General features: G+C 37.3%; 1 long non-coding RNA gene across 1 annotated transcript in view; it reads left to right on the top strand.

Annotated features, from left to right (window-relative positions):
- The window catches only part of LOC131566479 (uncharacterized), a 60,099-nt gene extending 49,291 nt beyond the window's left edge, over positions 1-10,808 (top strand). The window contains exon 3 of the long non-coding RNA XR_009275551.1: positions 10,770-10,808. This is a non-coding gene — a long non-coding RNA (uncharacterized LOC131566479). The remainder of the gene's footprint in view (positions 1-10,769) is intronic.
- Positions 10,809-13,414: the final 2,606 nt, after the last annotated feature.

Here is a 13,414-nt window from a genome sequence, read left to right as displayed (position 1 = left end):
ATCTCGGCGTCTTTTTCTCCGCTTTTTTTTCTTCATGCTTCTGCTGTCCCGGCTGCTACTTCGGAACCCGACCCGTTTCTTCACTTCCCGTGGTGTTGCAGTATCACGTCGGAGAGGTCACCATTTATTGAAGTGAAGGGAGACAACCATCCGATTGATGAACATCGACTCCGATTTATTGATCCAATCAGTCACTTTTTATAACAGTGTTAATTAAGTTCATGCATGTTGCAAAATCCGAGCTCACGATAGGCTACAGAGAAAACTCTAACCCCTCCTTTTGTTTACAATACCTGTGGTTTGTTTATTGAAACCAAGATTTGTGTTCTCACCGTGATATGAAAAGTTCTCAAAACCTTCATATCTGTTCCCAGAGCAGCCAAGGACAGAATGTTTACCTGTTATGAGAAGACTGTCTGAGAATCCTGCTGTTTATAAAAAATGTGCCTGAGAACCTAATTATTTACAGAAAAAGACTTGGGAACTGCTGCTTTATGGCTGCTTTTTACTTTTCCATCAGCTGTATATTTTCATGGCCTCTTTCTTTAAGCCATGTTTGAACCAAGCTCTCTACAATGAGGCTATGATGAAGATATATTTTTTGGTATATCAGACTTTGTTTTTTCCCTGTAATTCGTGAAGTACATGGGGAGATGCAGCATTCACTTGCAGCCCATGAAGAAAGGGCACTCATGCTGGAGTGTGTGGATGCTGAAAAGCTGTAATTCAGTGAGAAACTTAAACAGAGAGAGTTGAGAGAGATGAGAAGCTTTGCTCCAGGGATCAAAGAAGAAAAACCTTGTTCCCAGAGAAAAAAGAAGAGAACTTTTGTTTTTATGCTAAAACAGCTCATCCTTAAAATAGTACCCTCTAAGTTGACATGGCCCATTAAAGTAACAAGACATGGGAGGGACTTTCACACTGGGAACAGATTTTCCTTACCCAGGCGGCTGATTGGCTGTGACATGGAAGCCAAGACTGCTGAGAGAACTGTTTTTGTGGAGAAGTCTCCATAGCATGCAAGAGTGACTCCTCTCCTAAGCGGACTGAGGTGGTAAACTGACTGAAAATTGCAAGTTTTGTCTCTTTACATTTGGTGGGAAAGAAAAGAGGATGTGGGGGAGAAGTGTTCTGAAGGTTTATTCTGATTTTCTTATAACTTTTCTGTAATTCTGTTAATAAAGTTTTTTTTATACTCTTTAAAGTTTTGAACCGGTTTTGCTGTCCTCCTCCTAATCCGTATTTCACAGCAAGAAATGAATAAATAATTTCTAGTGGGTATGCTGCCATTTGACCAGCACTAAACCCACTAGGTATATTGGTGCGTTGTCTGGGAAACTCAGATTGGCGAACCAATACCACTACAGCCTTCATCTTCAAAAACAATGTCACTGTAATGAAGTAGTGGGAGCAATATTCAGATGAGGATACAGTGGTTGGCTTAATATGAGGAAAAGAACAAAAGTAAATGAAGGATAATATGTGAAGCTTGGGAAATGCACTAGCAGATGTTGTTGCTGCAATGTGGCTGTTATATCTTTATAGTAGTGATATCTTTGGCATGTGGCTTTGGTAACTTCTTAAAAATAGAAGTGTTTGCTTTTGCATCTAATGACTAATATGTTCAGCTGGGCTACACTTATCCCACTCTCTACACAAAGTGGGCTACGGGCACAAAACTGCCTCACATGAAATTGCATACCAACATATTTTTAATGCTGTACTTAGTTTCTGTGTGTCTGATTATCATGCTGCTTTCCTTTTCATTTTTTTCTTGAGTTGAATTGTTGCAAAGTTGGTGGGAACAGATCAGCAGAAAAGTGTCGCGGTGTGAGTTTTTTTTCTCATAATCTGATCACAACATTATTAAACACTTGTTGAAATAAAAATAGCCGGCAAACTGCACTTGTAGCAACATTTCATCCACAATGCCATTTCAACCAGACTGGTTTGCTGTAGCCAGTGGCCATTTGGGAGATTTTGGTCAAAAATAGCCTCTTCTTCTTCCCTGCCCTTGTGAGATTTTGTTGTGGTGGCCGTAATTTGCATTTTCAGAAACCAAATCAAGTTATTTTAACAAAAAGAAAACAATTTTTCTTCAGATCCAATGACAGGCCTAATATTTTGTGCGGGATATTTCCTGCAGGTGTGAGCTGTTGGTCAGTAGCAGTATCACTAGCCTACATATTAAAATAGCTGGGCTCTACCAATTCTATTGCCCTCTGACACCTACCTGTCCTGGTATTAAGAGAGAAGTCTGGAGTTGGGAACTAAACTTAAGTCTTGACTACACAAATCTTTTTATATGCTTGGTTTAGATTACATTCTATTGTGAATTTTCAAGGACTCTGCTATTACTGTCAAAATCTATCTCTAATAGCATGTGTCTGTTTTGCTGAATTGGAGATGCTGAGGGAAAGAAAGTATCTTTCAAACATCTAGGCCTTTGATTTAGTATCCCAGTTAATTTTGTTACCAGGAAGTTAAAAATGAATATCCAGGCCTTTTAGGTGTATGTTTTTGAAACAAGTAATTTTTCTTAGGGATTAAAAAGGCTTTAAACTGGGTTACATCTCTTTGATTCTCTATTAATATGCAAGTTTCTACCCCAAGAGTATTCCTGAATTATCTTCTTTCTACCCTTGCCATACATGGTGGAGTTTATAAACAAAGACACAAAAACCTATCACAGAGAATCACTTGATAAAAGCTGTGGTTAAGTGCATTGTTGTCTTTATAAACCAGCCATATTCACTACATGTGCAGCGTGATGGAATATATGGAACATATTGCCATAACATAAGTCCATTAAATGCTTAAATGTGTCAAGGTGCAGAGCCCTTACCAGACAGAGAAAAGGTTGTCCTGGTAAAGCATAAATCATTCTGCGATTTGTTTACAGCAGTAGTTTCTTACTTTGTAAAAACATTGCTAGTGGTTTTTCCTTCTTACACACAAGAATGTAAGAAGCAGAACTTTCATTTTACAAAACCTTTGGGGCTTAAGTCTAAAAAATATGATTCACTGTGCTTATTCTTCTCTCTTTACCCTGGCAGCAATATTGGTAACTTGCAGGAGTTAACACATCTTCAGTTTGATGCCCTTACTCCCTTTTTCTCCCTATTGTTTAGGAACTGTTTTGAAGCGCAGTAAATTGACTAAGTATGGCTTAGTCTCCATTTTACTACTAGCCAGCTTGGCACAGTTGTTCTTGAAGCTTCTGAAAGACTCAGTCTTGAAGTTGCTGTCAAGGTTAAGTTCACATTTGACTTGAGTGATTTGTTTCCAGAAACAACTGTAAGAGCTGTTGTGTTACACAAGTGCAGAAAATGCTTATTTCCTTGTACATGGAAACTTAAAAAAAAAAAATTAAAAAAACCCCAATGCTTGCATTTAGTTATCAACAACTTTAATAGAGGTTTTGTGTTTTGGTGATATTTGTGATTTGGTTTTACCTGAACCAGTAGCAAAATCATGGAAATTGTCATGGAATTAAATCTGTTTTATATTTCTTCTTGCCTCACAGAAATGTAGGTCTGAGCATCTATAAAGTAGATTAGACCTTGTCTGTAAATATCAGACATTTCTGACAGATTCACCATTTTTAAATTTACTTTATTTGTGGTTATCTTTGTTTTTGGAGGAAATCTCAAAGTAGCTTATAGAATAAACAGATAATATGTATATTTTTAGAGCATTTGTTAGCCTTTTGCAAAGTTAAAGCTAATCATTGTACTTTGGACCTGATGTGTAAGAGATTTGATAATCAGGATGCCTTGGCAAGAACAAACAGAACAAGAAGATAGAATCAAGAAAGAAGATTGCATCAAGACTTCAATACAAGCAAGAGATGTTGCAAAATGTGTAAGTTTGTTTATGTGATGATTAACCCAATCATTGTAGTAAAAAATTACTTGCCTTCCTGGAGTAGTACATAAGCATACGTAGTCCACAATAAAGACAGCTTCTGACCACCTCTCAGTCTCCCTGCCTATCTTCATTGCTGATAAACCATACTGAGTATGGGTTAGTAAAGTATGGATTCTACTAAACAAGACAGTTTTGGTATGTGAAATCGCTTAATGAATTTAGCCATTTATCCCCTATGCTGTCATGCAAGAAAAGTAAGTTTTTCCTCATGGTTTAAGAGAAGTCTTCCATTTGCTTTAAGGTTGATAGAGTTTTTAAGTGGTATATATCATTATCAATGCTAATAGTATATTTGTGCGAATGTTAATACATTTTGAGAATAAAGAAACTTGATCCTGTAAGGAACTATGAACAAAGAACTTGCTCCTAACTTATATGTGGGGAAAATAAATGAACATAGCGTGTTGTCCTAGGGTGATGTTATGATGCTTGTATCTCCAGTCTTGTCTTCTGTTTATGCTGGATGTTATATTCTGTGCCTTCAAGACTAGCTCTGAGAGCAAAGGCAGGGAGAAGAAGAAGCACATAGTTTGTTATCAGCCTGCACTTACTCCTCCATGTTCTGCTGAACTGTGTTGTCTGGGTATGGATGGGGCATAACAGGCCCCTCCTTTGCTTTTTAGTTGGTTTAGCTAGCTGAGGCAGAGAAGTTTTTCCCTGGACTGGTTTTCTTTCCCTTTTATTGGAACTGTTCCAACCTGTTCTAGACTAGGGACCTGGGGAGCATTGACAGCTTGCGCTTTGTGGTCTATGGGGGCCTGCTCTGGGCAGCAGCCTTTCCCAGTGCCGGAGGGATTGATAACAGAGCGGGCACCCACAGGAGAGACTTTCTGAATTTGTCATCTCTTCAGAGCAGCGAATGAGTTTTGTCATCTGGTATTGTTCGTTTTTTTGTGCTGGGGAGTGCTTTGCCTGTTAAAGAAACAGGTTTTTTTCTACTTCTCTCCGAGGAAATTTTTCCCAAACTAGTTGTGGGGAGGGGCTGTGTGGGTGAGCTTTCTGGGGGGGGCCCCTTTTGGAGGTTTTCTCCCAAATTTGCCCTATACCAGGACACATGTACAAGATAGAATAGAAGATGTGTCAGTAAGCCTTACGTTTTTTCTCCCTGAGCAGTGATTGGAGCATGAGGGCTTTATGCACTTGAATATGAGTATGAGAATTTGCTGACCTCACACCTTGGTACTTGTATCTTTCCTGTTGGGTTAGGAAGCACAAAGAGACAAACATGGCTTTCAACTTCAGTGGTCTGAGGTTATGCCCTGGTTAATCTTGCAGTTAAACCTCTGTGGTATTCTGCAGCTTACTGATCTTGGAGATTAAATAAGTAAATTTTTCCTGAATTTAAAATGCAGGTTAGCTCATGGTAACCCAAAGGATAGACACTGCATGGAATTAAAGCAAATTTCAGAGTAAAGGAGGAAGTGCATAGGGAAAATCAAATTAAAACCAGCTTGTGTCACATTCTAGCTATTGTGCTTTGCATCACAGTCACATCACTGCTCATCTGGCTGCTTTATATCTTAATGCTGTTTCCTGAATCGAAGATTGCTAGAACAATTCATCCTATAATTCATCCCGCTCTAGGAAGAAGGAATTTAAAAGTGCTTACCTCTTGAGAGTAATGTTTGCAACACTGTATAACCTGAATTTCATAATCAGAAATTACAGTCTGGCCAGCACTAGTGACCTGTGATTTTGAAGTCAACCTGCTTTTCTTATATCTCTGGGCCTGCTGATATGACTAAGATTCAGAGGTTACACTGGAGATTGTACCAAAATACATACACATGGAATACCTAAAGAGTAGCATAGTTCTGTGAGTAATCTATGCTTCATAAAGCTTGGAGAAGTCAGATCAGATACAAAGAAAGCAGAAGTCTCAAACAGATATATACAATTGTCAAAATTAGGATTTTTTTTTTCTTTTTTTAGCTGAAGAGGCAGCAAAATGAGACATTTTGAGCAAATAGACTATATTTTTGCACTTATTTGTGTTAAATAATTTCAACCTACTTTACAAAGCTCTTTCATCTGTTACACAGATTAAATCAGGAGGGGCAATAGCTAGCATTTACAGTTCAGGTTGGCAAATTGAACCACATTGCAGAGAACTAGTGCAAAGTCCAGTAAAATCTAGTTTTAAGATCTTGGTTTCTGCTGTCTGATTTAACCCCTGTTAAAAACACCCAAATTCTGACTTTCTTTTCCTTTGCTTCTGAACTAATTTTGAACAAATCCCATTATTTTAAGGAGAGGACTTCATCTCTGTTTACTAGCTCACAGTTATCAAGGGAAACTCATCAATTTTTGCTTCCAAGTACCTTCTGTTTTATTAGAAGATTTAAAAAAATCTTTTCCCCAAATAACCTATGTACCAAGTGTCTTTGCCTTGTATATATTCCTCAGAGAATTGAAGAACTTTCATGATGCAGGTCAGGACTGTGACATTGCAAAATGAAATACAGCATGGAAGAAAGCCAGCATTTGTCATGAGTGTTTTGAAGGGTAGGTTGGAAAAGGGGAACAATAACTGACAGAAATGCCAGAAGAAGAAAACTAAGCAGAAAAATATTTTTTTTCCACCAGGCTTAACTCAAGAGCTCTAGATTGGAATAAATAGGTGTGTGTGGTTTTTGTAAAAAAAAAAAAAAAAAATTAAAAAAAAAGATGTGTGTGTATAAATGTGTGTCTCTGTGTATATATATGTGTATATATATATATATATATATATATATATATATATATGTAACATTCAGAAAACCTCACAACATGGCTGTAATTTCACGCTATTTGCAGGATGTCAGTGACTTCATTTTACTGGTCTTTTCACCCTTTCTCCTCCATTTTGTAACATAAGTAGTGGGCTAGAGTGAACAGGTTTTTTAGTAGTTTACTTTATAGATGAGTTAGTGTTACATATAACCTGTGGCAAGCATGCTAGAGTTCCTTACTTGATAAAACTGTAGCTTGAAAGAAAGTGATTCATTATAGCTATGTGGTTCAATTGCTTTTGAAAAAACAATATAATAGTGTTTGAGATTTGGACTTTGAAATGCAACTTTGGTAATAACTTGCTCACTCTTTGAAGATAGTTGTTCACATACTTCTTGCAAATAGAGAATGAAAAGGGAGGAAGATAAAAACAAAATATGCATGTAGAAGTGGGAAAAAAGCCCCACCGAAATGCAAGTATGGTTATCTCAGCCAATGAACTGTTGTGTGTTGTGTGGGGGCATGATTGTGTTGCTTTTAAGAGCGAGCAGGAACATGTTTTATTTTCCTAGCGCCAGATATCCTGCCATTTGTTGATTTTTTTTTTTGTTTGTTTGACTTAACATTTATCTCATGGTAGTCAGTTACTCGTTAACTGATGTGGCTGATGTTATAGTTATATGAAGAAGAGTTACCCACAGATTCATTGGAATTAGAATTATTCATAAAATAAATTATTTTTAATCTTTTTTCCATCACTATTGGACTTTTTCAAACTAAGGCTGAATGCAGGAAATATCACACGGGGAAAAGGTTTTCATATTAACTGTGTATGCAAGAACAGACAGTTTGTCTTTGAAATAGTTGCTTGATTATTTGTGAACAGACTAACAATGTACCTCTGTATCTAAGTGCTGGGCATCGAAAAGGTAGGTATTTCTTAAACTAGGCAAAGCATTCTTACATTCTGATATGGCTTGTTAATATGTGACTGTACAGAAGTACAGAAGCTAAATCCACCTTGGTGTGGAACTATGAAATATTACACTAATGAATATGCAGTGCATTTCTTATAAGAATAAAGAAACTATTGAAAGCTGACAAACCTGGTTATTGTAGATGTCTTTAAGATTAGCTGTAGTTTCAGGGGGTAAACCAGAAAAGTCCTTCTGAAATGTATTGTTTTGTGCAGTTGGTACAGAGTGTGTAACTTTCTTAACCAATGACTGAGACCTTTTTACTTGATTTCCTGTCTCTGCATTGTCACTGGATTTAAGTCTTGCTGTTTTACTTTTTAGCTCTATACTTTTTATATAACTTTATTTTTTAGCATGTCCCAGACCTTTGAAAACTAGGAAGGAGAATTGGAGCCACTCATATATTCTCAACCTAGATTGTTTGGATATCATAATATCCTCTGTTATCTGTTACTGGGTTTAAAAACTCTCTTGCTTTTAGCCTGTGTCTGGGTTAACATTGGAAGAATTTGCTTCAACTGTTCATGAGAACTGAAGTTGGAATACAGCAAGATCTTGATTATTTTGCTTCATCTGAGAAGAAATGTGCTATTTATGTATATGGAGTTAGAAGAAAAAACGGTCAGGGCATCTTGGGTGGTTCATTGAGTTTTGTAGCACAAAAGCAGCAGCAGAACATCAAAGTCTTTGATTTCTGTAAAGAGAAAGTGCAGAAGACACAGAAGAAGACAAAATTTTTTGGTAAAGTCAGTTTGCTATATACAGCTGTTTCAAGTATAGAGAGTTCAGGAAAGAAAAAAAATCGTGTTATTTTTAGTGTTAGCCCTCATCTTCTTACAGTCCAGAGTTGCCTGAATAAGATGCCACAAATCTGCAGAGATCTGCAATTCTCTTCTTAAGTTCTTGTCCACTGAATGTCCCCAGTGTTCTTGTGTCAGAAGGAAGGGGATTTTTCTTAAACAGTGAGTCAGCTGTAATTAGCTAGCAAATTACAGCAGAACTGTGTTTTAGTTCACCAAAGGGGTAAAGATTGTTTCCTCAAGGGTCTTGATCAGTGGAGGGAAGGGAGACAGCAGAGACTGTATTTATGTATGTCAGTGATGACAATTTTATTCCACAGTGGTTCCAGTTAATAATTACATGAGCATGTAATGTTAGTTCATCTCTTCCATTGCACTACTCAGCCAGTCTGCCAGCTCCTTTGGTGTTTCCATTAATTATTTCTTCCTAGTATATGCAGTGAGAGGAAAGAAATTCATGTATCATGTTTATCTACTTTAACCTTAGGTGTTGCTAATGAGAACATGAGCAAAACCAGTTTATAAGTATGAGGTAATCGCATGGTCAGGACAACTGAAAGTCTTTCCTCTCTAGATGCAGGCGTTTGCTGCTTGTGGTGGTGGGGCAGGGTGCATGTGGCTTTGATTCTTTCAACTGGACACTGTTCTGCTTGGTGATTTGTCACTTTGGCTTGAAAGGAGAGTTGGTGGTTGTAATTCAAGGTGGCATATGAAGTTCTACACGCTATGTCAGGCAAGAGGTCACCAAGGCAGATGATGTCCTTGCTTCCAGCAATAGGCATGCTATTATGACAGGTTAGTTAACATCTTCCATGTATGGAAGTATGGGTGTTTGGTTGGATAGAGTAGTGAATCATGAGTCACAGTCACAAAATGGACTGCAGAGGTGCAGCGTATTAAGACCTTGGACTTGCAAGCCCACTGAGAAGTCAGAGGGAAGAGCTGACAAACTACAAAAGTTCAGTCTGTCCTGTTTTCTTTAGGGGTAGAGATCATGAGTGAGCTGAGACTCACTTGTGCTACTTTTTTTTCCCCCTTTTTATGAGTAATTTATGATTTAAGAAGCATTGAGAATTGGAGATCAGTCTTTTTCATAACCATTTATGGAGTCAAATGCTGTCTCTTCTATGCTAGTGGTTAAAAGCTGTACCTGAGTGTTTAAGCTGGAGTGGGTTGTCCTTGTGTATTCAGGTAGGCCCCTTTGACTCTTTGCCTGTGTTGTGTACAGAACTGATGTTTCTTTTTGTTCTTGCGGCTTGCTCTGTTGCATGGCCTGCATCTTCTTTTTAATATTCTAAGGATTATAAATGACCTGAGGCATGAGGCCCCCTCTACTCAGGAATCCCCTCTGTGTACCATGAATTGAGTCATCATAGGAGTGTTCAGAAGATCATAGCAGCTGTTCTGATAAAAAACTCCACCTTTGTTGTCCAGGTGTTGCTGCAGAGTTTCTGGCTCCACTCTGCTGGCTGAGAGACAAATGTGTCCCAGAGAGACATAATTTTGAAGGTGAATATGTTAAATGAAACAGTTTTCACTGGGGTTAACCTCAACGTGCTTGCTAAAGTAAGCATGCATGATGACTACTACAGAAGGTCAGTTGAGTGGTGTAAAGGGATGAACCTACAGTCTTTAGACTGTATGTATGAGATTTGAGGGTGCCTGCTATATGAGACTGCAGAAATAATCTAACACTTGGTTTTCCCTAGATCATCATGTAATCCAAGTCAGTAATGATTTTCCTGGCTTTCTTTGTGTTTTGGTTTCTGAATATCAAAATAAGGTGGTTTGTGGTTTTTTGGTAATGTATACAGGCTACATTCTTCATAGGAAGTGTTTTTAATTTGGAGACAAATCTGTGAAGATATGTGACTCCACAGAGTATCTGTTCTGCTTCCTCTGCTAAGCCCATGACCCAAAGTCAGTTCCAGAACAAGGGTAAGGTGTTGGGAACTGCTGAAGTTCTAGATTTCTTGAAAAGCAGAATATTTTTACTCATTAACTAAAACTGAGATGATGATTAAAGAATAAAGGATAGAGGAAGGGAGAAAACCCTTTGTGTTTCCCTGTATATGTGACGTGAAGGAAGACATTACTCTTCAACCTGTTTCATTGATTAGAGTATGTGAGCAGGGCACCAAGTCTGCATTGAGCTAGTGCTAACTTTTTAGGGAGCTGAAAGTAGATAGTACAGCTGAGAGCAGTACTGTGAGCAGTACTGAGTGGATGCTCAGGTTCTGCGCCTGATCTGATTGGTGCTTCTGTCTGGAAAGAGCTCAAGCAATGCAGCTGGGACATTTTCAAAGGTACTATCTTTTTTTCCTTATTTTATCATCATTTTTTATTCCAGGTGGAGACACCCTGCTTTCTTCCAAGCAGCTATGAGCTGGTAAGTATTTTTGGCACTACTGATATCCATCAGGTTTTATTAGGTAAGACGTTAGATTATTCTTGTAGTCTCCTGTAACCTTTTATTATTTCAGTACTGTGCTATCACCTTCCTCTCTGAAGGCTTGGCAAATGAAGGGTCTGTTCCTGAAGCTTGTTACTGTGTCCTGTCCCATGCAGGAATCCACATGTTTTGTGCTTTTGTGTGTTTTAATTAAAAAAATACTTCAGTAATTATTTGTTTCAACATACTCATGTCTTATGTTAATTTGGAAGTACAAGTAGTGTAAGATTTATTTGAGACCTGTTATTTTTTTGTTCCTGGTGGAACCCATAGTTGGTTAGAATAGAAAAACCTTAAGCCTTTTCTGGCTTGAAATACTGTATTTGATTATTTTAGCTCCAAGGGTAATATGAGTGATACTCGGAAGTTGGATTGTAACACTTACTTATTGAACCAGCGCTGGCAGGTTCTTAGTCCTAGTGTCATTACTAGGACTAAGCAGCCAACAGCTGATGCACCAGTGTCAGCTAAGAACTCTATGTATTTTAGGTAAGTGATACAACCACTGGCAATTAGGAATCCTACATTTCATTTCTGCATTGCTTGTGAATTGGCCAAGTTACTTTGTACATTTTTGTGTCTTGATCGCCCTACTGGAAAAATAGAGGTAATGGTGCTTACCTTCATGAACCACAGAAGTCAAAAAGTGCTTTTAAAATTATTATCCTGTAAAGCAAAGCCTGGAAACCGAAATCAGTAATTTCTGGTATTATGAGGAATGTGAGTATCAACTAATTCAAGATCTCTCCTAGATTTTACCCAGTAATTAACCCATATCAGAGTCTGAGAATCTTGTATAGCATCACTGCTAAAAATATTAAAAGAAACACTTTCTTTGTAGCTCACAGTATTAGGGACATACTGGCAACTGCACTTTCTTTTGTATTGTGCACACAACCCAAGTATTGATTCTGAAATGGAAAACCAGTTAACTGTGGTTCAGAAGAAATTTTAAAAGATATAGCAACCTATGGGATATGTTACTAGTCATTAATAATTCTGATTGAATTTGATTTATGTGTGCATGGGGCAATGCTGATAATGTAGTCCCAATGGACTCTGTGATCTGCTGGCATGTAAAGAGTGTAGATGGCATAACTGGCCTAACCTGTTTTAGTTTACTAGCAGGAATGTGGACAGAGGTATATTCAGTCACCAAATAAACATTTACTACTTTGGGCATAAGGAGTGGAATTCTATTTAAATTTCTTGCAGGGATATCTGTATGTGAAATATTTCCACTATACAGCATACAGTATGTTTTATTGCTGAGAGTGAGATTGAATAGTGTGGTTTGCTTTTGGTGTGTAATGTGGTGACATTTTTATATTACGAGTCTTTGTTCAGCACAAGTAAATTTTTTCTATTTAGTGAAGAGTTCTGTTGTTCTGAAGAAGGAATAGCTCCAAGCAATTTCTTTTAAAACTGTTTTGAGTGTGAAGTTTTGACAAGATCAAGAATAAGCAGTTGAGAGGCTTAGATAATAGGGAGGACAACATCTATTCAAATTAAACAAAACATTGTGGCATCATAATTTGCTGCTGAACCATGGATTTATCCCCATTCACTCCAGCTAAGGAATTCCAACCTTTTGGTCTTCACATGAATAAACAATACATATGCCTTCTTTAAATCAATGTTGCATCTATTTAGTCAATGTAAAGATTACGTATATTGCGCTCCTTAAACTGGCAAGATAGTAGTTAGACTCTCAGTGACATATTTCTTGAAGCTTGATGAAATTCACAGATGTTATTTTTCTTTAAAATGTGTGTTTTACTGAGTATTTTCTTTTGTCTATTACCAAACTGGCTGTTCCCATTTCTCGTGAACCACATGTATTGAAGCTTTGTAATGACATCAGGAGCCTTATATATCAAATCAATGTAGCTGTTTGGGCTTTCAGGTGTTAAAATAGAAAGAAATTTCTGTGTTCTAACACTGCTTACTTTATGGTGTCATGTACATTCGCACATTCCTCAGAACGTGGGATGATGTTAGTCTAGCTCTATTAATTCAATTCAAATGTTTAGCAAAGATGATGTATTGTATTGCACCTAATTTTATTTCATGAAGAAACAATGCCCTATTTGTGGGAATTGTCTTTCATTGCCGAGATTTATAGCTTAATCCAAAAACTGAAGAAAAAAAAAGGGGAGGAAAAGTGTCATGGTCACTGTGTTTGTTTGTTTTTACCTTAGAGCTGAGTGAGGTAATATAGTACTTCTAAAACTAGATAAAAATCAAAGATGGTAGATTTGTTTTAGTGGTCTTTACTGAAATTATTGGATTGTATTTTGAAAGATTGTTAGTTACTCAGTTGATAGTATTCCTTAAATCGATGTTTTTAATTTAAAAAAATACTGACAACTTAAGTCTTTTTCTCTAGTGCTGTCAAAATAAGAAAAGGCTTAGGCCCTAACTGTAAAGCTCTGAATACTTCTTGTTTCATCTATTACTTAAAAAAGATAAAAATGAAAAGGAAAGCCAATGGAAGCATATTATTTTAGAGATAATTTTTGGATTCCAGGAAATAGTCTAGG

Source organism: Ammospiza caudacuta, chromosome 1 (assembly GCF_027887145.1).
Source record: "Ammospiza caudacuta isolate bAmmCau1 chromosome 1, bAmmCau1.pri, whole genome shotgun sequence".
NCBI classification, from domain to species: Eukaryota; Metazoa; Chordata; class Aves; order Passeriformes; family Passerellidae; genus Ammospiza; species Ammospiza caudacuta.
This window is presented reverse-complemented; position numbering and strand designations above follow the sequence as displayed.